At 32.9% G+C, this 24,876-nt stretch overlaps 1 protein-coding gene and 2 pseudogenes across 4 annotated transcripts in view; 2 read left to right on the top strand and 1 right to left on the bottom strand.

Annotated features, from left to right (window-relative positions):
- The window catches only part of STK3 (serine/threonine kinase 3), a 275,022-nt gene that overhangs the window by 170,901 nt on the left and 79,245 nt on the right, over window positions 1-24,876 (bottom strand). The window lies entirely within an intron of this gene.
- LOC120595850 (uncharacterized) lies at window positions 3,160-3,279 on the top strand (annotated as a pseudogene).
- On the top strand, window positions 21,576-22,649 carry LOC120595599 (homeobox protein NANOG-like; annotated as a pseudogene).

Genomic DNA, 24,876 nt, shown 5'->3' with positions numbered 1-24,876 from the left:
AAAAAAAACACAGCAGAATATTTTAATAGATATCGAATATTTAGCATCTTTGTTGGTTCTGCATAAAGCCCTACCTAATCAAGCCAGGTCTAGGGAAGTTAGCCTCCTGCAAATACCTCATCTCCACAGCAGCAGACAGAACCCATATCAAAAAGCACTATCAAATATAGATAAAACATAGATTCTCTGGTTTATACACCCAATTCTTTCAGAGTACACCAAAATTTTCCCATACAAATTTTCATTTTGAAAACAGTAATAAATCCCACTTAATGAAGGAAATTGCTAAAAGAATATATGTGAATTTAACATGTCTGGCTTAGTTTGCCTTTTACAAGACACTCAATCCTGGTCTCTGGACACGGGAAATTAATTGTTTTCAGCCACTTGTACTGCATGTAAGTCTGAATGACTAACATTTAAAACAGAGAGAATTAATAACATTTCATGATGTCTCAAACACACAAATCCATGACAGAGCAGGGGGGAAAAAAAATGCAGACCCTATTAGAAAAGATAATGTTTGTGTCAGCTCTGTCTCTCTCCCACGGGAGTTTTGAGTGTAAACCTTAATTCACATACCTTGAGCCCTCAGAACCTTCCAGAAAAAAACATCATGCTACCTTTTTTTATCTCAATTATCAGTAAATGAATAAAATATAGCTTTCCATGATGACATTCTAAGTCCAGATACTTTCTTATTGCTCTGCTACTTTTCTAATTTCTAATTCTAATAAAAATCTTAACATAATTAAGAAAGACAAACTAAAATTACTATGGGATTTTTATGCAAAACTTCCAATTGTGTGTCCTAAGCTCTTTTACTCCAAAATGAGTTCACAGACTCTGACAGATGTTTTATAACTCTGTTTAAATATTTAGTCAGTAAAAGGATGAAATTTAAAAAAAAAACTCAGAATGATTTCATTCTTCTCAAAAACCAGGGTGGTCTATGGGCAATTTTGGTACCAGTGGTGTTGCCGGGGGAACAAAATGAAAACAGGTGCCATCAAATTCAAATTAAAGATTTCGTTCTATTTTAAACCACCTTAAACAATGTTTCCATAAACTTTCTAACTGATACTACTATAAATTTGACAATATTTTATAACAAGAAAAGGATTATAAATCGTCTGTAGACCATCAAATTTTAACTGTAACAAAATTAGACTGATTGGCAACACTTCCTTTTTAAAAAAACTTTCTTTCATTAAATATGCAGCATCATTTAAAAAATGGAATGAATATATAATAAGATGCAAGTCAAAATAAGGAAACAGAACAAGTATAAACTTTGATAGTCTTTTCTGAAAGATTTTACTTTGTTTTGAATCTACTGCAGTTTTAAAATTAAAAATCAAGTGCAAAAAAATTTTAATTCATAACATAAGGAAAAAGTTATGTAATTAATAACATTATGAAAAGCTTAACCATTCCTCATAAACCTAATTGTAGTATAAGTTTTATTGTTAAAAACTGAATGAAGTTTCCAATGAAAAACATCCAATAACTTTTATTTATTTTATTAGCATTTAGTATTGAAAAGAATATAAATACTTGGCTTCTAACATTAAACAGCACTTTTTTACTCCTAAAAGAGATGAAACAAGTGCCTCTTAATATGAAAGTTAGGTGGTTTTTAAAGAAATACATTGCAATATTTTCTTACTTGTTTTATACGGTATCAGTGACACTATTTTGTTAAAAGTCTTATTCGAAGAAATGAGCTTATAAGAAATTTTTAGATAGGTGATATTGCAGATAGGTTGATGTTCTACAAGACTTTATAAGTCTTTAAGAAATGAAGTACTTTGTTCCCATTGACGATTCTAGCTATATAAGATGAGATGCACATTCTACAGTATTATTACTTTAATTAGAAGATAATTTCTCTTTGTATCAGTTTTAAAACTTGAAAAAGTTTTTTAACTTGTAGGGGCATTTCATCTTGCATGAATGAGAGTTCTTTATTCTGATCATAAATAATCAAGTTCCATTGTCATTTCAAATTTTTCAGACAGTTCAAAGTTTTATTTTTAGCAGTGCTCTGGGGAAATACTAGTTGGTTCATTAGTGTGGAATCATAAATAACTTACAGTCAGCTCCATTAGTTAGATTCTTCCAAGTACTTAATCACACTGAGGATTTCATCAGCTAGTTTCCTGAAAACCTTAGTTTTCAGTATTAATAGATAAATGTCTTTGAAACTAACCTTTCTAGTTTAAAATTTCCCCCATTAAATTATAATTGTAAAAATAATAGCAATAGAATCTTTTTCAGATTAGCACTTATATCTGAATCATAAAAGAAAAATACACCGTATTATATAAAGTTGACCAATGTAAAACTTCCTTTACAGTTATATCAGTTAAAGTTTCAAATAATCTCACTTGTGTATAATTACAAAATGACTGTACTGGTCTACTGCTTACTTTGAAAGTGATTAATCAAAGTCTGAGAAAGCCAACCATCAATTAAAGTGTGTTTTGAATTTCCTTCTCAGAGAAATGTCAAAAAAAAGATGAGCTAATTTTACTTTAATTAAAACCTCATTTGGAAATATAAAATAAATGTTTTCTATTTAATTCCAATTATATTTCAATTGTGTCCAGCTTTCAAACTGCTTCTGCTACTTGATTACACGTGCCAAATTAATCTTTTATGATTCATGTAAACAGACTTAAAATCAAAAGACTTGGATATCTGATTATCTAGTAGGTATACAGCATTTAACATCTTATTTTGAATCACAGAGCTCATTAACAAAAAAGTTAACTATAAACAAATTAGCATCAACTCATTAATGACTTATTTATCTCTTAAGCAATGCATTACCTAAGAATACTTAAATTTTACTGTTTGAATTTTAGAAATTTTAATTTTTTTCTTTTTTTCTTACATTCACTACTATCTCATAAAAGCACAACAAATCTATTGGCCGATGTTTCTAATTCTGAATTGCTCTCCCAGAAGAGTTCAAAGTAACTTCCTGCTAGAACCAGGATATGTTATAACAACCCAACCATAAAGTACCTTAAAGTCCTGTGACCCAGGAAAGAGTCCTCCTTGTAATACCAAATGACCATAATGTCAAATCCATAAATACCCTTAGCTAAGTTTCAGATGTGTGTATTTACTTGGTTCAAAAAGACTTGTCCTGTCTATGGCCATACCACCCTGAACAAGCCTGATCTCGTCTGATCTCGGAAGCTTAAGGAGGGTTGGGCCTGGTTAGTACTTGGATGGGAGATCACCTAGGTAGACCAGTTGCTGTAGGCGTTAGAAGACTGATTGATTGATTGATTAATTAATTAATGTAAAACAAAAAAGAAAGACTTGTTCTTTGTACATCCTAACATTCTTTGTACATCTTTTCAAAAAAAATAAGAAGATAAAGGAAATAGGTTTATCTAAAATATTTCTCCTTTATTAATAAGCAGCAATCTTCCAAAAATTGGAAGTAGAAAATTTTGATACTAAAGACATTTTCTATCATGTCTTCTTAGGTACTTCACAGAATTAATCAAGAAACTACCCCAAAAATCAATGAATAAGGAAGGGAATATAAAGCCTACAAACGAATGAAGCAACATGTTAAACAACTGAAGGTAACACATTACCACACCCCACAACACATGAGTCAAACAAATCTGCTCCTCTCTTTCTTTCACTTACTTCCTTCCTCCTACACTCTTAGACTTCTGGTCTAGCCCTTCAAAGGCATCTGAAGGCAAGGAAGATTCACAATGACTTTCCATGAGAGAAGAAATAGCTCACTGACAAAATGGAGAGATGTTCAGAGAAGGCTCTAGCTCCCAGCATCCTTCAACTATAAGCTCTTCCATCTATAACTGTACTTACAGACAACTTTTCCACCTTTTGCAAAGGTTTCATGTTGACAAATATTTGAAAATTAGTACTTACTTCATATAAAAAAACTGACTAAAAAAGGAAAAAAATCACTGACTAATAATAAGAAGTTAACAATCTATATGCAAATATATGTCATTAGATTTAAAAATCAATTCTTAGGCTCAATTAGAAGGTCACTAAATCCAAGCTAGTCAACACTGTGTTTGAATGTGAGAGAGTCAATATTAAAGACCATACACAAAATCCTAGAAATATATTACTGACGAGGCAAATGAAATTAGAGAATAAATGTATAATAAAGTTCTCTGGGATAAGAACATTCTCTTATAATATTTCTGTTAACTGTCTGACTTTCAGAAACATTACCTATGAAATTAGAAGATAATCTGTATGAACAGAAGGACTAATTCCTTACATGGAGACTTTGCACCTAGAACATTGTCTAAATCCATCAGGGGAAAAAAAAACAAAAAAAACAAAAAAAACCTCACTTCCCTCTATAGGAGCAAAGCAAAGACGCAGTTAACCAAAACTACATACAAACTAAAATCCATAAATTCAATAAATAGTCCATGTGAAAAATAAATTACCAATGTAGTTATTTGTATACATACAAAGATGTCAGCAAATAAAATCTTCTTTTATATTATGTAAAACAAAATGCTTAAGGACTCATTGATAAACTTCTCTAACTGTTGAGATTTTTAGATATAAATTTCTTTACTGCCTTGGGGAAAACATTTTCTCTAATATCATATATCTGATATTATAATAAAATTATGGCTCAAAGTCTGTTTTACATAGAATCTCTCATCTACATGTCATCAAGCTAATTACCTGGACAACATTACCATCTCTTCCCTTGGCTCTAGGAGATTTAGAAAAGAAATAAGTTTGTGTTTCGTTTTGTTTTCTTGTACTCAAAGTTCACCTAAGAGTAAAAGCCTCTAAAAGAAATCTTATTTTCTCCCAAGGTTTCCAAGCAATTGCTTCAGTAAATCAAAAGGATGCTTTCTCTATTACCCAAACCATATAATTTAAGAGCAAATGGTTACTTAAGATGACTTAACTTTTCTGAAAGAAAACAGTAGAAAGTTAGGTGACAGGAAGGTTAGTGATCAGAATTCTGGGAAACTGCCAAATTTTGGCACATTCTGCTCATCAGCTAATACTATTGCGGGGAAAGGGAACATTCTTTTAAAACTTCTGATGCAGGTTTAAATTTTACATAAAGAGAAGCCATAAACTTGTGAAATGCTTCAGAGCTACCACACTTTGCTGTGTTTCTTAAAATAAAATAACATATTATTGACTTTGGGTGGTATTTACCTCCAAAAAATACCAAAGTATCAAAAAGATAATGCCTATAACTAATATTTGGTCTTATATTTTTTATGTATGGCTCCTAAATTTTCTCATGGCCCAGACATCCAGATATACTACTTAAATTTTTCCAACTGCCTCCATGTCACAGAATTCCCTTTCCAGTTTGGTTCAGTATATACTTAAGATCTACTTTATAAAAGGATAAATACTATCTTACATCTAGGTTAAGAGGCCAGGACCTGGAGTCTACGGCTTGAATTCTAAGCCTGGCTCTTCCAATTACTAGATACTTAATATCTACATAATTATCTTTATTATCTATAAAATGTAGATAACAGAAATAACACCTACTTTACAAGGTTGTTGTGAGAATTAAAATAGTACATATAAAATACGTAGAACATAACCATAAAAAAAGGAAAAGTAGATACATGCTACAACGTGGATGAACCCCTTGGAAAAAGTATGCCAAATGAAAGAAACCAGTCACAAAAGACCACATAGTGCATGATTCCATTCCTACGAAACGTCCAGAATAGGTAAGTCTACCGAGACAGAAGGCAGACTAGTGGTTGCCAAAGTCTAGAAGAAGAAAAGAATAAGGATAAAATGCTTAATGAGTACTGAGTTTTATTTTGGAGCGATGGAGCTATTTTTAGAACTAGACAGAGGTAGCAGTTACACAACATTGTGAATGTACTAAATGCCACTGAACTGTTCACTTTAGAATGGTTAATTTTATGTTACATAAATTTCTTCTCAAATTTAAATTTTAAAAAAGTAATACACTTTTTACTGATACCTTCAAAAATATTTAGAACAATGGTAGGCATATATAAAAAGTTCAATAAATGTCACCTCTAATAATTATTATCCATGCAACAAAAACTAGTAAATACATAAAATACTATGTACTAGCCCCAAAATTCAAATAACATACATAGGATTAGAGTTTTACATTTACTTTTACATAGTCATTTTAATAATTTATTTCTTTTACAATCCGCATGAAATTATGTAATTCATCTACCAGGAACTCATTTCCTCCAAAAAAGATATTCATATAGAAAATACATATGTAAAATGGCATCTAAAAAATTACTTTGCATATTTACTGTTTCCATGTTATCCAAGCTATAAATATAATTTTGACATACAGTTCTTACGTGTTTAACTATCTAGATAAAAAGGAGCTAAATTATTAAGAAAATATACATAAAGTGACAACTAAAGAACTATTTTGCAAATTTAACCCCACAAATTATTATTCTCAGATGTTAATATATAAAACTACGAAAAGATACATATCTTTACAAACTCGATGAAAGTTTCAATTTGTGATGAATTAGAAAAATTCTTCATAATAGAAGGCAAAATGAGAATCATGAACTAGATCAGCCCAGGGAAAGCAAATCAAGGACATAAAATCATAAGTCTGTATTTATGGGTATCAGAGATCACTAGTTCGTTTTCCTGTTTTACGAAGCACTTATCCTATAGTTTAGGAAAAATGTCAATAAATGAAGAGATCATAGTCAGCTCCCAAACTACCAGTTATAGCAGCCAAGAGATCAACTCTGAAAACACCTCAAATAAAAAGCTACCAGAAGAAACTATGTGGTACTTTCTACAAATATTTCAAAAGCAATAAAATATTCCAAAAGCAAGAAATTTCATTCAATTTTCCATTTCTCTGCCTCATATATTTCACTATTAGAAGTCTTTTTGTTTTCTTTGCCATGTCTAATGTTTCTTATAAATTTCCGTTAAATGTGTTACAAAAGGTTCCTGTTGAAAATAACTATATTTCAAGTATACATTTATAAATAACAAATAAAACTGTCATTAATAATTTTAATATGAAATTAAATTACTGAAATAAACTTTCAAATACTATACGTTGACAGTCAAGAAATTGGGGTATGGTGCATGTAATCTTTACTGGTTCAAAAGCAGAGTTTAGGTCAAGATTTTTAAAGCAGACAAATGTTTAACAATTGAAAAATACACATTAATTGCTTTATAAATAAAAACAGTTCAAATGAACAAGGTTTGTGAGAAATAAAACATTCTACATTCTACATCACACACCAACATTATTAACAGCTTTACACTTCATGTGCTATGAGAAAGAACTTTATAAAGATTTTTTAAATTTTATTAAATGTATTGGTGTGACATTGCTTAAGAAGATTGTTTCAAGTGTACAATTCTGCAACATATCATCTGTATATTGCACTGAGTGTTCACAACCCAAAATGATCCCCTTAACCCTCTTCCACACCCCATCACCGCCCCGTTCCCCTCTGGTAACCACCATACTGTTGTCTGTGTCTGGGAGTATTTCTGTTTGTCTGCTTTGTTTGTTCGTTTGTTGCTTTCAGTTTTATATCCCACATATGAGTGAAATCATATGGTCCTTGTTCTTTTCCATCTGACTTATTTCTCTTAACATGATATTCTCTAAATCCATTCACGTTATCACAAATGGCAGTATTTCATCTTATGGCTGAGTAGTATTCCATTGTATGTGGAATACATAATACACATTATAGCAGCCAAGAGATCAAGTCTGAAAACCCTGTGATTCATATCCCATCTTCTTTATCCAATCATCCACTGAAGGACATTTAGGTTGTTTCCATGTCTTAACCACTGTGAATAATGCTGCAATGAACATAGGAATACATATAACTTTACAAATAAATTTTTTCAGATTTTTCAGATAGATTGCTGGGTCATATGGTAACTCTATTCTTAATTTTTTGAGGAATCTCCATACTGTTTTCTATAGCGGCTGTACCAATTTACATTCCCACCCACAGCATATTAGGTTTCTTTTTCCTTACAACCCCTTCAACACTTGTTATTAATTGTCTTGTCGATAATACCATTCTAACAGGTGTGAGGTGGTATCTCATTGTGTTTTTGATTTGCATTTCCTGTATAGTTAGTGAAATTGAGTATCTTCTCATATACCTGTTGTCATTTGTATGCCTTCTTGGGAGAAGTGCCTGTTCAGGTCCTCTGCCCATTTTCTAATTAATCTGTTTGTTCTTTGTTGTTGAGTTGTATGAGTTCTTTAACAATTACTATTTTTAAAATATCTTTTTTCACTGAAGATCTTTAAGAGAATTAGTCGCTAACTTCCTGGAATTATTTAAGTGTGATTCATCCTAAACAGAGAAATATAATTTTCTTGCATCTCAAGTTCTATAAATATTTAAATATAAATATTATGCATTCTCCATTTCCTCTAATCTGTATGCCTAACATCAAAAAAGTTGGATGAGCTATGGAAAACAGTATGGTGGTTCTTCAAAAAATTAAACATAGAATTAATTACCATACAATCTAGCAAATGCACTTCTAGGTATATATATCCAAAAGAATTAAAAGGAAATCAAACAGTTCATAGTTCATAGCAGCGCTATTTACAATAGTCAAAAGGTGGAAACAACCCAGGAGCCATCAACAAATGAATGAACTAACAAAATGAGATACACACATAAAATGGAATATTATTCAGCCTTAAAAAAGGAATGAAATTTTGACACATGCTACAATGTGGATGAACCTTGAAGACATTATGCTAAGTGAAGGAAGTCAGACACAAAAGGACAACATTGTATAATTCCAATTATATGAGGTGCTTAGAATAATCAAATTCATAGAAACAAAATAGAATAATGGTTACTTGGGGCTGGGGAGAGAAAGTAATAGGCAGTTATTGCTTAATAGGTACAAAGTTTCAGTTCTAAAGGTGAATAGTGGTGACGGCTATAGAACAATGTAAACGTATTTAATGCCACTTAAAAATAGTTAAAATGGTAAATTTCATGTTAGGTACATTTTACCACAATATAAAAAAGGAAAAAAAAATTAAGTTCTGGAAATGGATGGTGATAATGGTTGTACGACAATGTCACTGAATATGTCATTGTACTATACATTTAAAAATATTGAAATGGTAAATTTTGTTATATATATTTTCCAACAATTGTTTTTTAAAAATCTGAGTTAAGTCTGTCAGTAATTAATTCTGAATTACTTATTTTTAGAGCAGGTCAGAAAATAGTTTCTAAGAGGTTCTGAACACTTTGTAAGCAACTGAACCACCACTACAGCTAACCAGCACTCCTCAACTAAGCATTGTTTAGCAAAAGTACTACTGGCCTTCAATTTAAGGGCCCTAGCAACCATATATAATGCTTTATGTTGATTCTTCAGCCGTAAGTGATAGGCTCTTAAAATAGAGCACTTGATGTTCAAGGCATGAGCATTTTATAAACAGAACCTACTTTAAATCCATTTTCCTGTGGCTAATGACTGTACTTACATCCTCAATCACATTCCCTTCCACCTAGGGCCTTGTTTTACTGCTTAACATTCTTGGTCCCACCCATTTTTCATCTTTGATCCCATCCCTGGATCCTCATCTCTTTCTAAAACTAAATTCCCCTCTTCCTACTGAAACCTTTCCTCAACCCTGATACATTTAAACTTTTCCCCTAACTTTCCTCCTCTTCTTGGCTGTTAAAACCTCAAATAGAATCTACTGGTGCTGCTTCCACTTCTCTACTTCCCAGTCATTCTTTGATGCCTTCTGCTCCCTATTCAATTGAATTATACTCCTAAAAGTTAACATGAATTCCAATTTGATAATCTCTTCATACTACCTAATCTAAAGGCAAAATGTAGGACAAGCATTTATAAAAGGTCAAGCACCTCCTTCTTAAAACTCTTTTCCTTCTTGCCTGAAACACCATATCCTTCTAATTCTGTCTAGTTTTTCTTTTTCCTCCCTCCCCCAAAATCTCCAAATATAGGTACTTGTTATTATCCTTCATCCTCTTTTTCCCTCTCTCCTAGAAACTTTTCAGAACTTTTCTTCTTAAAACTTTACAAAATATCTTATAAATGCAGATTAACATCAGCACAAGAGATGCTAGAAGGAGTCAGAGAACAATTCCACTTACCCCAATAACTAATTAGCTGACAGTAAGAGGAGTGCTTCCCTATTGCACATACATATATCAGTGTTCAAGGTTAAGAAAACCACATTTGTATGTTTTGGCAGGTGAAATACATTTTAAATGAAAAAACATTTAGAATGTTTTTTCTAAAATAATTGTACTGCTAGAAGGAAGTATCTAACAATCTGTTCGTTATTAATTGCATGTTTTCTGATATGGTTAATTATTTAGGCTTCACGCAATCATTCAGTTGATTAAGACTGCTAATTGATACAAAATAAAAGATAGGATGTATGCATTGCAGTGTAAATGTCAGTTTCTTAAGGCTCAAAAATAATTTCTTCTGGAAGAGTTTCAAAATGTTCATGTAGAAATAATATTTGTAGAAAAGTAACAGAAAAATGAAATCCATTGAGAATTGATATTATACCCTAATTTAAAGACTGTCAGAATATTTTCATTATTTAAAAGTATAATTTGTGATGAGTAATAATTTATTGGATCAAAAATTAAGACCAAGGACATTTTTACACACTTAGGATTTTCGGCTAGCAATGGTTTTTTACCTAAGTTGCTCCCTTTTGCCCTAAAAACAGAAAGCATTCATTTTAAAGCTTTATTATAAAAGCAGAATGTAAAGAAAATTATTTCATTTAAGAAATTTTAAAAATATTTTAAAGCTCAAAAAACTTAAGGATATGGGGAAATTATCAAGATACGATATGCTAAATGAAAAATGAAAATTACAAAAACAATATAATCTCATAATTCCCATTTTTAAAAAACAGTATGTTCTCATGGACATGATATATATGCAAGCAAACAGGAATATCATACATAAAATGTTAATTGTAAATCTCCACATAGAACAAACCAAGTGCAAGTGATTTTTATTTTCTTCTTTATACTTTGCTTTCTTACTTTATACCTTCCTTCCTTTCCATGGCAAATAATATATTTGTAGTTGGGCTTCCTGAAAGAATAAACTCTATATTCCATTCAATTTTCTGCCTCATTTTGACAGTGTGGGTGAAGAGGAATTTTCCACTCAAATGGCTAACCTTGTAATCAGCTCTTTGTTCTGCTTCTGTAGACCTGCTTGCCACATAGGCTGAAGGGCAGGGTGACCTCAAGATCAACTGAAGACTCACTCTCCCCTTTATTTGTTCTGTCTAGATAACAGATGCATCCCCTTTGCTTGTTAAGTTCTATAAAAGTAAAGTTACCCCTGAGTTCGGGGCCCAGATCTTCAGAGCACTAGCTCTTCTGTGGAATTGTTAGCATAAAAAACCTAAGTTCTCCAACTCTCTGAGTGGTGCCTGGTTTCTCGCCAGTCTGATTTTTCTGTAACATAGGAAAAGATATCTTCTGAAGCTATACAGAGTAGCCTTTTATCATTGTCAATGTTCTCATGTACCTGATCCATCAATAAATCCTGTTAATCCCCTTTCAAATTATACCAGAAACCAACTACTTCTCACAATCTTCACTGCTTCTAACATCCTCATCCAAGTCACCATCATTTCTTCTTTGGTTTATACAAGTCTCCTACCCTAGTTTATTTGATTCTACCCTTATAACTCTTCAGGATATTCTTATGTCACAATTCTACTCAGATATCCTCAGTGACTTCTCAACTCCTTTGAAATAAAAGCCTAAGCATTTACTGTAACCTTCAAGTCTCCATGATCTGTACTAGGAGTTGTCAGGTACATTCCATCTTAAGGACCACTGAACTTGTAGGCAGTTGACTCTACCTAGTACATTCTCCACCTAGATATTCTCATTTCCCTCAAGTTTTTATTCAAGTGTCATCTTCTCAGTGAGGCCTTCACTGGCAATCCAACACATCAACTACTCCACTCCACCCTTGAGATTTCCTATTTCATTTCCCTGCTTTATTTTTCTACTATAGGACTTGTTACTATCTAACATACTAGATTTGTTTTTATTTCTCTTCTTTATTCTCTCTCCCCCTTATTAGATAAGCTCAAAACCAATAAATTCTTATTTTTTTACTGCTGCATCCTTAGCACCTAGAACACTCCCTAACACATAGTAAGTGCTCAGCAAATATCTGCTGAATGAATTTAATCTTTTGTAAAGGCAAAGCTTTCTGATCACAGTAAAAGTTGGTTCACGAAATGTCAAAAAATGACAGCAACTCATTTATTCATATTTAGAAAATCAATACTTAAAATGACTTTACAAAGGGCTAAAACAGCTATGGTAAACAATAATGTAGTCATATTTTTCCGAGCCTAAAAGGAAGCATCTAAGATCTTCCCTTCAAAATTTAGGAGTAAAATTATGACCCGATTTGATATATCAATTGGACTCTAGGGGATCCAAGTGATCGATCATTGCTGTTACTGTTGATAAGTAAGCAATATTGTCTAAAACCATACTGTTACTCTTCTAAGTTTTCCACTAGAATATTCAATTCCGGTCTATGAGGCTGGATATAAAACTTTCCTTATGTATAAACAAAAATGAGCTGAATATTCTTACTACTATACACCTGAATATCTGTTATCTAAAAGATCTTGAAATATTTTATAAACATCAATCAATTCTGTGTAAAGAAAGCTAAAGGGGACTAGGCAATTAGATACTGTGAAAAAATAAAAGCAATCAGAAGAAATACAGTCCATGGTGGCAGTGACACAAAGCTAAGCAGGAGGTATGGATAATCTGGGTAAGTGCCATGGAAAAATAAATATCATGATTGGACTTGAGGCAAATGGAAACAGTTCAAATTGGCTTCGTACAGTACTGTGTGGAACATATGATGTCCATATGTCCATTACCAACAAACTAAAACATGGAAAATAACAAAAGCCAATGCTGTGATGGCTGTAAGAACACACCCAATGCCAGTCTCTACCACACCACAGCAGCATAACTTACTACAGCTGCCAGGTAAGTTGGATAAGAAGTCAAAAGCAATAAGAAAAGAGACGAGGAAAGACCTAACTCTAAACTGTTCTCTTTTCCTAAAGAAGAAAAGCTGGGATATATACTACAATGTAGTAGAATGTGGCCACAATAAAGGCTGAAAAGTAAAGCATTTTTTTTCCATAGACAATTTCCAAAAGTATATAAAGTACTTTAAAGAGGTCAGCATTTTATCTGAACTTACAAATGATTTAAAATCTAAAGAACTAAATTCCATCCTATTCCACTCTTCAGAGTAGAACAAAATGAAATAACACATCCAAGTTTAAAAATATTGCAAACATGACCTTAGAACTAAAACAAACTGACTATCTTTGGGGAAGACTGGGAATCCATTACATATTATATCAGTGCTAACAAGTCTACCAAATTTTTGTTTTATATTCTCTAACTCCCAAAGTGATTCATCTTATGATACAATCATAGTTGATATAAAAGAAGTAATATTTAGGCAAATGTCGTGAAGGACCAATTTACACAGCAAAGCCAAAACTATAAAAAAACTTAAAAAAAAAACAATAATATCATCTTAGAGCCTATGTAGTAGTCCTGACATTTTTGACCAATCAAAACAAGATCTTCCCAGTCAGATGAACTGCATAAAAATAACCTCAGCTCTAATTCAGAAATTTATTGGTTGTCACTCACTGAAACTATATAGTAATAAAACATAGCAGTTAAAAATACATAACTATTTTATAGTAAATATCAATGTCATTCCTGTCTCGACCCAACTTCCCATTCTACCCCCAAACCCCAAAACTTAAAACCAAGTACAATTTCTTGAGTAGCTGGACTGTGGTTAAGGAAAGGAAGCTATGCTTGTTTGTATGGAATCTGCCATTTCCTCCCTGCCAAAACACTTGTTTAAAAAGACATGTAATATTTCTATTAAATTGTAAATGCAGCCGACAAGGAAATGGCCTACTGGCAGTGTATTACCTTTGTGGCAGTGCCAGGAGGCCTACAGCAAAATAGTGCACATGATAATTTCAGTATGCATTCCCAAGTAACAAAATTGTGCTTTACATAAATACCACAGAACCTGAGTAAGATCCAGAAAAAGCAATGAAAATTTGCCCAAGCTTTCATGCTTGCCTATATCAATTGTATGTCATAACTAAAGCAAAATAGAAAAGCATCTACATATGTCCAAGAAGCTTGTGAAGTTAGATCATATAACCCTGGGAAAACTATTGCAACTTAAATCTGTGTATTTCTTGTTAACCACTGTAACAACTCACTAATAAAAATTAAGAAAAACTGTGGGTATCAAATGAACCAAAATGTACTAACTACATACAATTCCTTAAAGACCATAATGCAACTTATTAACAGGAACATATGTTCAGTGTAAGCCACAATTGTTGTGTTAAATTACTTCTTCCTTTGATATCATTCATTTGATTACAGAATTTAAGAGATTCACAAACCCTCCAATTAAAATGGTGACCTTCAGTTTATAAGTCACTTATTGCAATGCTTATAAAGTCACCTCTGATCATTTATCCCTTACCGTTCATTACATAGCACAACTACATGTAATTATGCTATTTAAATGATTCCAGATGTAATAAAGATGAGTCTATGTATATAAAAGTTTATTGAAAACTAAGTTAACATAATCAAATCATTAATCTATAATTAATATAGGCCTTTAAGGCAGCTAAAGAGTTCTATCCTGCAGAAATTGAACTAAAATACAATTTTTTTAAGTCAGGCATATCTTATCTACCTTCATTTTTTGAAATGTCTGTCCAACCATAATTTCAAAAGTCAAATTTGCTCTAGATAGCATTTCCTCCGAAAATATTATGAATTTTTAAATGTTATACACTTGAAATTACAGAGTCATCACTTGCCCTCAGATACCTCCCAAACTCCCAACACACAGACACCTAGATATTTGTCTTCTAAAATAAATGCCAGCTCAGATTTTTAACCTAAATGGTTTCTATGACTGGTTTAAAAACAAAACAAAACTTATTAAGATCAATATAGTAAGTCTATAATTTTAAAACATAAGTCTTCAACAAGACTTAACAATTATATCCCCATTAGCAAATCAAAACCACTGTCCAGAGGCCACCACTAAGAGTGCTCACGCTAGTCTTTCTGATCTCCTTCAACAAGGGAACAGGATCTAAAGTACAAAAAAAAAAAAAAAAAAAAAAAAAAAACCATGAATTATATCAATTTAAAATTTTAATTTAAAATAAATAAACTGCACTCACTAAGTTTGAAAGTCAAGCTATAAGTAAGTAATGATAGGTCTTTCAAGTTGTATTTGATTAGCATTTACTTATTTTCATTTTTCAGTTTATTTCACTGACTCTTACTCTGTTATAAGCACAAAAATTTATTATTGTAAGAAAGAATGTGAGCTTGCCAGATTTCAATATTAATACCACAAAAGTATCTTTGAGATAAGAAAGGAACTCAAGCATATATTGAACAAAAATACTTATTGGATGTTCTTATACTTGTGTAATTCACTCTGCTAGGTTCAATTAGACACACAAAAATGAAACACATTTGCATTTAACACTTGGATTTAGAAGGGAAAATAAAACAACTACAGAGTAACTATGATAAGACACAGCAAGTTAAAAAGTGCCACAAGAAAGTCATAGAAAAGGTGATATGAGAATTCAAAGAAAAAAGTTTTTTTAAATCAGTGGAATGAGGAACTTTGGACAGTAACTAGCCATATCTAAAACTACCCTTTCCAGAAGTAAAAGATATTAGGGAAAGGGAATCATAGATGCCATATATATGTATGGTGACAAGGAGAGTTGACTCTGGGTGGTGAACATGCAATGCAACATCTGTATATTGCATTGCATGTTCACCACCCAGAGTCAACTCTCCTTGTCACCATACATTTCATTCCTTTTATTCTTCTCTACCTCCCCCCACTCCCCTTTCCTTCTGATAACTACTATACTGTTGTGTCTAAGAGTTTGTTTGGCTTTCAGTTTTATATCCCACATATAAGTGAAATTATATGGCTCTCAACTTTTTCTAACTGACTTATTTCACTTAGCATGACCTCAAGATCTATCCATGTGATCACGAATGGCAGTATTTCATCTTTTCTTATGGCTGAGTAGTATTCCATTGTATATATGTACCACTCTTCTTTATCCAGTCATCTGTCATAGGACACTTTGGCTTTTTCTATGTCTTGGCCACCGTGATTAATGCTGCTATGAACATTGAGGTGCATATATCTTTATGGATAAATGCTTTCAAATTTGGGGGATAAATACTCAGAAGAGAGATTGCTGGGTCATATGATAATTCTATTCTTAATTTTTTGAGGAACTTCCATACTGTTTTCCATAGTGACAACTGACATTCCCACCAGCAGTGAACAAGGGATCCCTCTTTCCCACAATCTCTCCAACACTTGTTACTACTACTTGTCCTGTTGATGACAGCCATTGTAAGGTGTGAAGTGGTATCTCACTGCGGTTTTTGTTTGCATTTACCAAACAGCTAGTGAAGCTGAGCATCTTTTCATATGTCTCTTGGCCATTTGTACATCTTCTCAGGAGTAGTGTCTACTCAGGTCCTCTTCCAATTTTTTAACTGGATTGTTTCTTTCATTGTTGAGTTGTATGAGTTCTTTGGATATTTTGGATATTAGCCCCTAACTAAAGGCACTGTTTGCAAATATCTTCTCCCATTTAGATGGTTGCTTCTTTGTTTTGTTGACGGTTTCTTTTGCTGTGAAGAAGCTTTTAGTTTGATATAGTCCCATTCACTTATTTTTGCTTTTACTTCCCTTGCCTCTTAGGTCAAATTCATAAAATTCTAAGGCCAAGGTCCATGAGTTTGGTACCTATGTTTCCTTCTATGTATTTTATTGTTTCAGGTCTTATATTTAGGTCTTTGCTCCATTTTGTGTTAATTTGTATATAGTTGACAAGTAGCAGTCTAGTTTCATCTTTTTGCATATGGCTTTTCAATTTTCACAGCACCGTTTATTGAAGAAGATTTTCTTTTTCCATTGTGTTTTTGGCTCACCTGTCAAAAATTATTTATCCATATATATGGGGATTTATTTCTGGGCCCTTGATTCTGTTCGATTGGTCTATGTGTCTGTTTTTCTGTCATTGTTAAGCTGTTCTGATTACTGTCACTGTGTAGTATAATTTGAAGTCAGGAAGTGTGTCCTTTTTTCTCAGGATTGCTTTGGCTGTTTGAGATCTTTTGTGGTTCCGTACAAATCTGATGTTTTTTCTATTTCTTTAAAAAATGCCAGTGGAATTTTGATGGAGATTGCATTAAATATGTACATTGTTTTGGGTAATATGAGCATTTTAAGTATGCTGATTCTTCCAATTCATGAACATGGAATATACTTCTATTTCTTTGTGTCTTCAACTTCTTTTAATGATGCCTTGTCGTTTTCAATGTATAGGTCCTTCATATCCTTTAAGTTTATTCCCAGGTATTTTATTATTTTTGTTGCAATTGCAAAAGGAATCTTTTTTTTTTTTTCATTTTTCTGAAACTTTACTGTTAGTGCACAGGAACGAAAGGAATTTTTATTTTTGTACACTGATTTTTGTATCCTGCAACTTCATTATAGTTGTTTATTGTTTCTAATAGTTTTTTGGTGGACTTTTTAGGTTTTTCTATGCGAAGAAAAATGTCATCTACAAAAAGTGATAATTTTACTCCTTCATTCCTAATTTGGGTGTCTTTTAATTCTTTCTCTAGCCTGATTGTTCCGGGTAGGACTTCTAATAAATACTGTGTTGAATAATGGTGGGAATGAGGGCATCTTTGTCTTGTTCTTGATCTTAAAAGCTTTCAGATTTTTACTATTGAGTATGATATTAGTTGAAGGTTTGTCATATATGGCCTTTATTATGTTAAGGTACTTTCCTTCTATACCCATTTTATTAAGTGTTTTCATCATAAATGGGTGTTATATCTTGTCAATGCTTTTTCTGCAAATATTGATATGATCATATGACTTTTATCCTTTATGTTGTGTATCACATTGATCAATTTGCATATGTTAAACCATCCTTGGCCCCTGGAATGAACCTCACTTGATTGTGACATATAATCTTTTCAATGTACTGTTGTATTCAATTTGCTAGTATTTGGTTTAGGATTTTTGCATGCGTAGTCATCAGAGATATTGGTCTACAGTTTTCTTTGTGTTTATCCTTGTCAGGTTTTGGTATCAGGGTAATGTTGGCCTCATAAAATGAGTTAGGAAGTACTGCCTCTTATTCAATTTTTTGGATATGATTAAAGGACAGGTACTAAATCATCTTTTAATGTTTGGTAGAATTCACGAGTGAAGCCATCTATCTGGTCCTGGACTTTTACTTTTTGTGAGGTTTTTGACGACTGTTTCAATTTCCTTACTGTTTATCAGTCTATTTATAGACTTTCCAGTTCTTTATGCTTCAGTCTAGGAAAGTTACATATTTCCAAGAATTTGTTCATTTCTTCTAGGTTATTGAATTTGGTGGTATATAGTATTTCATAGTATTCTTGAACAGCCCTTTGTACTTCTGTGGTGTCCATCGTAACTTCTCTTTCATTTCTGATTTTATCACTTTTCTCTTTTTTCCTTAGTGAGTCTAGCCAGAGATCTGTCAATTTTTTAAATCTTTTAAAAGAAACAGTTCTTTTTTACATTAATTTTTTCTATTGTCTTTTTATTCTCTATTTCACATAATTCTACTCTGCTTTTTATTATTTCCTTCCTTCTGCTAACTTTAGTCTTCATCTGCTCTTTTTTTAGTTCTCTAAGATATAATGTTAGGTTGTTTATTTGGGGGTTTTCTTGTTTCTTGAGATAGGCCTGTAACGATATAAACTTATTATTGCTTTTACTGCATCCCAAAAGTTTTGATATGTTGTATTGTCATTCTCATTTGTCTTTATATATCTTCTGATCTCTCCTTTCATTTCTTTTTTGACCCAGTTGTTTGTTAGTAGCATGTTGTTTAATCTCACATATTTGTAGTTTTTCCCGCTTTTTTTGCAGTTGATCTTCAGGTTCAAAGCACTGTGGTGATAATATGCCTGGTATGATTTCAATCTTCTTAAATATGTTGAGGCTAGTTTTGTGTCCCAACATATGGTCTATCCTTGACAATGTTCCATGTGCTTAGAGAAGAATGCGTAATCTGGTATTCTGAAATGAAAGGCTCTGTAAATGTCAATTATGTCCATTTGGTCTAATGTGTCATTTAAGGTCAATATTTTCTTATTGATTTTCTGTTTGGATGATCTATCCATGGCTGTCAATAGAGTATTTAGGTTCCCTACTACAATTGTGGTTTTGTCAGTTTCTCCCTTTCCTTCTGTTTACTAATATATTTTGATTCCTTTATATATTTTGGTGCTCCCTGATTGAGTGTATATATATTGATAAATGTTATGTCTTCTTTATGTATTGTCCCCTATATCATTATAAAATGTCCGTCTTTGTTTCTTGTTACCTTTTTTACTTTGAAATTTATTTTGTCAGATATAAGTACGACTATATTTGCTTTTTCTCTGGATTTCATTTGCACAGTTCTCAATCTTTTGGGGTAAAAAAACCCTTGTGTCAAGAAGTCTTTATTTTCATTTGATAAAAATTATGAACTCTTTCACCAGAAAAAAATGCACAAACACCAATATTTAAATGCAGTTTCAGAGGTTCCATTAACTGAATTGTCTGCCCCAGAAAAAGTTCATTCTGCTCTCTTGTAAATCAAGGTTTCCATCACTGTGCCAGTATATAGTAAAAATGAAGTAGAAAACATCTATACATCACGGTTTGACCTGAAGTTAGATAAGAGAGAGTCCCACACGTATCCCTGTCTTCGTGGGCTCATTTCTATATTGTTTCCATTAGAGGCTCTAGAAGTCATCTCAGCAGCCATAAGCAACGGCTTAAAAGTTTTCAGCAACCTCCCCTGGCTTGCAATAAACTCCTTTGGGTATGGTGTAAAGTCTCAATATCTCCAACTCTACTGGACACCCTGAAACAATGCCAAGTGATGTTAAAGCAACTGCCTGATCCTTTCTACAGCCAAAAGCTCCTTAAGAAATGATGGTAAATATTATTAGATAGGCACCCTCTGCAGAAACTTAAACTAATTTATTATCTCAATGTGAGACTTGAAAAGCAACTTAATAATGCTACATAATATTTCTATAATACTTAGCATTTTACATGTATTGCTCATTTACATTATATTATCTGATCTTCACAACTCTGTGAACTAGCCATATAAGAGTGCTTTACAATTAATTTGTAGATATCAAAATTGTTTCAGGACTTACAAGTCTCAAACACCAGGCCATACCCCTACTATGAGGCAAAAATGAAAGCATTTATGGCATCAGAAAAATTCAGATTTCCATAGCCTAGTTCGGTGATTTTTTTTTTCTTCTACAAATCCAAGTTACAAACTAATACTGGTCATGAAACTAATTTAACAGATTTGAACCTTCATATTTTTTTCTTTAATAAAAGGATGAAATAGAATAGAAGGAAAGAAAACAGAAATAATTGTGATAGAACATAAATCAGAGTGGATCATAATAGTAAAGATAAGTACTCTTTTATGCACGTTTCGTTTCAGTGGTGTGTATATATACACATAGAGTCGCCATATAAATACATTTCATACTGTGGATCACAGTCAAAAAAGTCTGAAATGAAATGCCATCTTTCAATCATTAGTAAATCAATTTAAATTGTCTCCATTAAACACTCTCACACAGATACAGAGAAATACTGTCTTTGTCAGTATCCCACACAAAAAATCTTAGAAAGGTGGATTCTAATGTAGTTCTTTCTTAGCAACTCTTACTCTGAGCAATACTTAAAGAAATATGTCTCTAAAACTATAATTCAAATTCATGTAATTTGTATGTCAGTATGAAAATGATGATTGCTTCCTCAATAGTTACCAAAGTAATCACGTTTTTGGAGTACTTGGCAACACCAATATCAAGGTTTGAATATAAATTAATGGTGGGAATTTGTCCTCCCGTGAAACCCTTGGGAAAGACCCCAAGAGGCTCAACCAAGAGAAGTTGAAATGTGTTTACTCTGTTTCCCTTGCTTGTTCACCTCTTCAAAAATAATAACTCCACTGACAGAAATATGTTAAAACTGTCACTGTAATAAACTTTAATCCCCAATTTAGGAGCAAGAATGCCTGGTACTCCCACATGTATTAGGACCACAAAGCAGAAAAACTCTAACGTTCAAATTGAGTGAAAAACCATATGTCCTCGAAGTAGTATTGAAACTCTCCAATGACCCAATTTGCCCCACTCCTCGGCTATTTCTGAACTGAAAGTATGGTTAATAGAATCAAAGTATCATATAAAATAATCAGGCAGAAAAATGTAGGGAACAAGGAAGAAAAAAAGGCAATATGAAAAGAACAAAAAGCACAGGGAAAGAAAAGCAAGGGTGGGAAGGGGAGCATGTAAGCATTCATGTACACATGCTGTCAGGGGACAGGGAACAAAGGAAGTAAAGGCGGGAATAAGAAGAGGGAAAAAAAAGGAATATGAGGATAGGCAGACAGGAATAACATAATTTGCAAGACAACATGAGTGTTAATCCCAAAAGCCCACTTTGCCCCAAAGCATCCAATTCTAGGGAGCTTTCACCAGTGCCTGAGATGTATGGGACTGAAAAAAATTATGCATCCTTGCAAATGCCATCTGCTAAGATACTCCACATGGAGACATTTCTCTCCTCTTCTCTCCTGTGTGGATCTGCTTATTCAGAACAGCCCTGATTCCTCCACCCAGTCTCAGCATAATATTATCTACTTCTTTAAAGAACAGCACAGTAAAGAAAAGAAGGTCCAGGTCAAGAAACAGAAGATCAGAACCATTTTCTCACAGAATCAGCTCTGTGTACTCATTAGAGATTTCAGAGATAGAAATATCTCAGCCTCCAACAGATGCAAGAACTTTCCAACATCCTGAACCTTAGCTAAGAACAGATTAAGACCTGGTTCCAGAACCAGAGAATGAAAGTAAGAGGTAGCAGAAATATAACTGGCCAAAGAATAGCAACTGTGTGACTTGGAAGGGTTAAGCAACTACAGCTTACCCGGGCATCCCTTCCTGTCACCAGGGATGTCTGGTGAATGCTTCTGGAAAGCTTTCAATGTGGAGCAACCAGAACTGCAATAACTCAACTTGGGACAACCATGCCTGAACAGCCAATCTTGGAGCTACCATTCCTGGAACAGTGAGACCTGGTGCCCCCAAGTCTTGATTAACCAGGCTTGGAACAACCAGGCCTGGAACAATCAGCTCTACAGCTGTGGAGAGGAAGCCCCGCAGCCCCAGATCCACTTCCAGCAAAATCGTCCTATCAGTGATTTGGACACCACCTTGGAAATTTCTGGGGAAAGATATGATGTAATACGGCAAAGTCTTAAGTACTGTAGTGCCCGGCAAACCATGCATTGATTTCCAAATTATTTTATGAACATACAGCCTGAAGATGTGTGACGATGGGTATACTTTTCAATCAATTTGGGCTGCGGCTAGGATTTTTCTATGTATATCTGCCTTGATCTCCTGCTTCTCATTAGGCCTCTAGTGTCAATTTGGAGAATTGAGAATGGAGTACAAATGGAGTCTAATCAAAGAGGTTTTCTGTGGCCTTACTGCTATAGAAAAAATAATAAAAGGTGTCTCTAGCTATAGATATGTAGATATAATACTATTTTGGATATTATCTTTAGGATCTAGAATCTTAACCTTGAGAATAGAAAGTCAAAGCACAAAGATGTGTTATGAAGATGTATGATAAGAAAATTATTCATATTTTCTGGGGTTGGGAGACTTGTTAAAAATCTCAATTCAGGTGAAAAGTTAAGCTATCATGTGCTTTACTGATTTCCTCTGCCCCTTTTGCTGCTTTACTACAGCCCTTAATTTGTAAAAGATGTTTTGTATTTTGAGGTACCATGATAATAGTATCAGTTTGGCTGGTTAGTTTATAAGTTTAAGTACCAATAAATAAAACATCTATTTAAAAAAAAAAATGAGAGATGAGGATAAATTCAAGGGAGAAAAACAAGTGATATATGTAATGGCAAAGTAATAAAATTCTCTTCTATAGCCATATGATCCTATATAATTTGTAATATACATATATAATTGAATAAAAGTTACAGTATATGGTCTTATATTCTGAACACATATCTACCCTACACACACACACGAAAAGCTAAATAATTCCAACTTTAGAATACTAGTTATCATTGTACTAGAAGTTCCAAGAGAATAGGAAACACGTCTGTTCTGCTTACCACTACATCTTTAAAGTCCAACTGGTACATGATAAATGTGCATGAAATATTTGTAGAAAGAAATAAAGGAAAGGGGAACAGAAGTAAAAGAATACAGGAAGAAAATTCTAGGGTACTTGTCTTCAAAAATCAAACATCCATAGTTAGATGACATTTAGTTTCTCTGATGCAAAATAACCAATATACGACAGCAGATATACTCTCCAACTGGTCCAAAGGATGATTTCCCTGTCCCCATATTAGAATATGCGTTTCTTCCATTTTTACATTAATACTAAATCAAAAATATTTTAATATGAATGATTAAATTTTGTATCAATAACATAGATATGTCCCACCATAAAAATATCCACAACTACATGGCATAGAAGTTGAGAGTTGTTCTCATTACTAAAGAAATTAAAAATTATTTTAAAAAAATAATATCCAAAGAATTTAAAATACTGATTACAAACATTAAATATTTCTACAACTTCAGAACACAGCTACTGCATAAAGCAAAGTAATACATATAATTAACTACAAATAAGCAATCCTCTACTTGTAGACTTGTGAGTTATTTGCACATAGACAGGGAGTAAAAACTATCTGACTCAAAGGCCTCCCAAAAGACTGATTACAAAGCTAGAATTAAGGGAAACTTAGATTGAGTATAAGATTGGGGTGCAAAAAGTGATAGGGGGACAGCTGGGAGGACAATTAAGAGGCAGTAAAAAGTCAAAGGATTCGGAAACCTCAGCCAGCAAAGATAAAAAGGCAGATAAATAATGGAGAAAAATTAAAAAAAAAAACGAGACCGGCAACTCAACAACAAAAATACAAACAACTCAATTTCAAAATGGACAAAGAACCTGAATGGACATTTCTCCAAAGAAGATACAAGTATGGACAATAAACCACATTAAAAGATGTTCAAATTCACTAGTTATTAGGGAAATGCAAATCAGAACCACAATGAGATACCACTTCACACCCATTATAATGGGTATTATCAAAAAGATAGAAAATAAGTGCTGGCAAGAATGTGGAGAAACTGGAACCCTGTGCACTGATGGTGTGAATGTAAAATGGTACAGCCGTTGTGAAAAACAGTCCAGAGGTTCCTAAAAACTTAAATATGAAATTACCACATGAACCAGCAATCCAAGTTCTGGGTAAATACCCATAAGAACTGAAAGCAGAGCCTCAAAGAGATCGCTGCCCACACATGTTCACAGCAGCATTATTCACAATAGTCAAAAGGTGGAAGCAATTCAAGTGTCCATGATGGATTAATGGATACACAAAATGTGGTATATACACATAACTGAATATTATTCAACCTTAAAAAAGAACAAAATTCTGTTACATGCTACAACACGACGAACCTCGAAAATATTATGCTAAGTGAAAGAAGCCAAACCCAAAAGGACAAATATCAT

The sequence above is a fragment of the Pteropus medius genome, unplaced genomic scaffold, assembly GCF_902729225.1.
Source record: "Pteropus medius unplaced genomic scaffold, Ma_sr-lr_union100, whole genome shotgun sequence".
Taxonomy (NCBI): Eukaryota; Metazoa; Chordata; class Mammalia; order Chiroptera; family Pteropodidae; genus Pteropus; species Pteropus medius.
This window is presented reverse-complemented; position numbering and strand designations above follow the sequence as displayed.